Here is a 5,057-nt window from a genome sequence, read left to right as displayed (position 1 = left end):
AACTCTCAATAAAAAAAAACTCTATAAAAAACTCTCAATAAAAAAAACTCAATTAAAAAAAAACTCCCTGAATATTTAGCAAAAAGTTCTATACAATCGGATGAACGATACGGCAGTGCATAAAGTACGAACAAATAAATATTGATTTTTAAATATTATATAATAAATCAGATCCATCTAACCTTAACACTCTTTATTAATGTATTTCATTTCACCAACGTTTCGGCCAACCAGGTCATTACCAAGGATAGTTTATTAATTAACAGATTGAATTAAAATACTTGTCTCAACAATTATATAATCATTATTACTTATAAATTAGCATTTATTAATTTTCAATTTCACAGCCTCATAATAGTCACTATGATAGTTGCAGGCTATTATCCCCCAATCTGATATGATCAATTAACCTATAGAAAACAACTTAGTGGAATTTAGAGTTGATTTCATAATTGTTGATGAAATATTGTACAGTGGAACCTGGTTAAGTGGACCCTGGGTATGTGAGAAACCTCTACTACTGATAATTACTATGAGATCCGGACACTTTTGTTGTGAAATACTTATGTTCCTAAAAAATCTTAAAACTTTTTAATTGAAATTCGATTTTTCAAATAATGTTTTTTGTAATAGAAATTGTTTCACTGTTTACTTCTATGACTAGGACTTAGTGGTTTAGTCGTCTGTGTAAACAAGAAAATTTTTCAGGTTTGGACAGGTTGCAACGTGTTTACAAATATTACAATTTCTTCCGTACATGCTTTATTTTTCATTAATATCTAAGGTTTTGTGCGATAAAAAAATGAATAAAAGTGCCCAAAATGTCGAAACAAAAGTTTAGAGTTCATTAAGAGCCATTGACAAATTTAAGGTGTATTAAATATTGATAATTCTGGCACATTTGATCAAAATTATATGAAATGTCAATTTTTAAAGGAAAAGTTATTTAGTAAAAGAACTTTATGAAATCAAAACATTTATACTCTAAATAATTACTCTCATGTTCTATACATTTCCCTAACGTATTATCAACTTTTCAATTCAAGAACTGAAAAACTGAAGGATTTGTGAAAAATGAAATCAGAAAACGCCTGACATTTTTTTAAAAATGTTACGTTTAAGGAAGTTTTACAAATTCTTGAACAGATGGAAATCTATTGGAGATAAGTCTGGGGAATAAGGTGGGTGTGGAAGGACTTCGTAACACAGCTCGTTTAGTTTTTTTACTATCTGTCGTGAAACACTACGGGATATTCATGATGTGTTAAATGTAAAATGATGTACCATATTAAATATTATGAGTATAGGATTGTGAGCAGCCATTTAAAGTCATGTTAAATGTTAAATGCATAAGAGCTCCTAGCAGATTTTTTGAGCAACTTTTATAACCTTTCCTTGCTAAACTTCAAGTTATTGTTTACTTCTAAGTTTTGATTAAAGTAATTTATTACAACATGCCTAAATTATGTGAAACGTGGAAGTTGTGTGAAAGATAGGCTACTAGAGTGCCTTGTTGATCTTCTGACTTGTGAGGAAGAGAATCAAGGTGAGCTAATTGACAACTGTCATTACATTATATTATTGTCATCCATTGCTTTATTAGTTTGAAAAACATCCAAGAAAATACTAACTCAAAAAAAACAAAAACATAAACTACCAGGAAGTAACCACCTAACACGACAATAAACAAAATGATGAGCTCAACAGGTCTGTTGCGTGACATCATTCTCTATTTAGCAGACCTAGTAACAGACTCTCAATAACAGATAATGTTAGGGGTATTCATGAAGTTGTGTTAAATGTAAAATGTTTTACCGTGTTAAATGTTATAAATATAGGATTGTGAGCAGCTCTATTTAAAGTTTATATTAAATGCATAATAGCTCCAAGCGGATTTTCTGAGCAACTCGTTTTATAACCTTTCTTTCCAAAACTTCTTGTTATTGCTTACTTCTAGGTTTTGATTAAAGTAATTTATTACACCATGCCTAGTGAGTGGAAAGTCGAAGTTGTGTGAAAGTTTATCCACTGAATGCCTTGTCGATCTTCTAACTGGTAAGGAAGATAATCAAGATAAGCTAATTATCAACTGTCATTACATCATTATTATTGTCATTCAATGCTTTATTAGTTATAAAAACATCCAAAACAATACTAACACAATCAAAACACAAACTACGAGCAAGTATCCTAACACGACAATAAACAAAAGGATGAGCTCAGCTGGTCTGTTGTGTGACGTCATTCTCCATTTAACAGACCTAGTATCAGACTCTCAACTATGTTATATACTATATCGTTTTAACATACTAAAAGAAGAAATTATTTCTCCATTTAACACGCTTTAACATGTTAAACTAAAGATCATGTTTAGTCATAACAATACCCCTGCTATCTGTGAGATTATCGGTACCTTCAGAATAACAAATGCAGGTGATGGTTTCACGTTTGTGTAAAAGGGAGAAATGAATTATTCATGCCATTCACAGCCACACAGAAGACAATAATTTTTGAAATAACACTAATTTTTGCTAGCCATTAGTTTTGTATTATTTTCTACATACATAAAAATATTTTTTATTAAAATTTCCAACTCTACGAATAAAAAACTGTACATTACGACAACTGTCATTTTACACTTGCCTATTTGAGAAACTAGTTGAAAGAGAAGCCTCTTTAAGTGATAAAAAATCCTTAGTCCTCTAATATCTTAAATTTTAAGGTTACACTGTAATTAAAACAGTTAATTAATATATTATCCTTAATAATGGTGAGGTGGGCCGAAACGGTAGGTTTAAATAAATTAATAAAGAATGCTGTGGCTAAATGGATCTAATTTATTATTAGTGATAAATATTTTTAATTTTTTAAACTATATTGTGAAATATTTTTTCATAATTATTTTTAAAATGATTTATTGATTTGGTTTAAGCTTCATTGCAAAAAAAAAAATTTTAAAAAACGCGAAACGCTGTAATCATTAAATAAAATTTAATAAATCATTCTTGGAAGATACATTTCATTCAAGTAGTTAAAAAATTTGAAATATTATAATATTAAATATCAAGTATGAAATATTTTCGTTTTCCCAACTCTTTTTTGGATTTGAAGTTTTCCACTGACCTTCTATGAATATTTACACTCACTATTAACGATTGTTTTTGTTTTTTATTCAAACATCATTTCTGTAAAAACTCAACTACTCAATTTTAGAGGTATAGGTATCGGTTTTGAATTTAAGTCTTTGAGTACGATGTTTTACTTCACTTTTCTCAGTTTGAAGTAGGTCAGAACTCCCAGCTGCTTAGTTGTCATAGCTGATGGAGAGGGCGGTTGTTAACATCCTCTGCAACCCATTCATAACGACGCAGCTGTTTGTCACTAAAGTTCATTCATGAAATTCTCCAATACACTAAGTGTAAGTGTATGTTATATAATAAAGTTATATATATATTAAAAAAATTTAAATCTGTATCGCTAAAAGTCTTGAAAAGTCAGGGGTGTAGTACCTTGTACTTGTAAGATATTGCTACAACACCAACGTTCTGCAAGGAGGTGATTTGGTCAGAATCACGCCCAAACAACAGATTTTTACCCAATTAAGGATACCCACTTTATGAGGCAGCTGGGTGGACCCCGGAGTACTCCCGTATATTTATATATTCCTTTGTACATTTTTATTGTAGATCTGATGAAGACCTACAGTACGCAGGACGAAACGTCGGGAAAAAATAAATAGTTATTAGTTATTTTCATTATCAGGAAAAACTCGAAAAAAAACAGCAGTGTGGAAGAAAAAGAAAAACTCAATTCACTCGCAACTTTTCAATCATTTGACTCAATTTGAAGGGGCTGAAATTCACCCCTTACTTTTTTGGAATTGTCTAGAACAGAGGTTCCTAAAGAGGGTGCCGCTGTGCTCTGGGGTGTCGCAAGTAAAATAAATAAATAAAAATAGGAAATAAACAGCGCGATCCAGAATTTATTTTGGACCGTTTTTCTTATTTTTCTGCATACTCAACCGCTCTAAGGATAATTATGGCGACGTTTTTATATTATGTTTGGATCGATAAGGGTGCCGCAAAATGTTTTAGTCTAAACTAAAGGAAACTTTGGCCTAGAAAACAAGCGTAAATACATCTTTTTAGATAACCATATATAAAGCGCAAAAGTTTATTATTTTGGAGGAAAATACGCATCTCATTATAATAAAATATCTAACCTTAGGGAGTGAGTGACTAAACATAGTTTCTTATAAACTGATTCACATTATGAAGATTCATTATTATCTTCCTCTAGTTCCATGACGAATTATCAGGCTTGTGTGTCTTCCAAAGATAGGATGCACCCGTTTATGATAAAATGATATTTATTGTTACATTGTTTTCCTATAGTTACTTTTAGATTAGCATTATTAAATATTGTTTAAATGAATCAATTGGTATCCAGGTTAAGTCTCAACATTCTTTATTATATCAACAGTCCAACGTTTCAGCCAATTCGCCGATTCTCAAGAACAATCTTAAATATAATATAAGTTTACACCCACACCAAATTATAGTATATAATTTTCTTTTCATTTATTTTTTTTACATAATATTTACCTTTAAAAAAAAATTGAATTATAGATCAACGTAACACTATCACTTTCTTATCAACAACTATTTTCAATATGAGTTGAAAATTCACGCCGTTTTAAATTTATTATTATTTAAATATTCCTCGATTTAACTATCTTAAGTCTCCTCTTCCCGTTTTAAGCAAATATTTCAAAAGTGATGTAGGATCTTCACTCCGTGGGGTCTTAGTGGGGCGGGTTTGATTACCTATTTTTCGTGTTGTGATCTCCTCCTGTAAGATTTCGTACATCGACCAACCTACTCACTATTATCATCTGTTTGAAAAGTGAGATATGTGTTTTTAACTCGTATTTTAAATATGACATTAATTGTATGGCGTAGCCTTAGGCTATAGCTAGACTATACCACCTTAGCTGGACTGATATCATCACCTTATAATGCCACAAGGCAATCAAACGGAGAAGACTCAATAAAGGC

Source organism: Halyomorpha halys, unplaced genomic scaffold (assembly GCF_000696795.3).
Source record: "Halyomorpha halys isolate HHAL.00 unplaced genomic scaffold, Hhal_1.1 Scaffold1649.1, whole genome shotgun sequence".
Classification (NCBI taxonomy): domain Eukaryota; kingdom Metazoa; phylum Arthropoda; class Insecta; order Hemiptera; family Pentatomidae; genus Halyomorpha; species Halyomorpha halys.
This window is presented reverse-complemented; position numbering follows the sequence as displayed.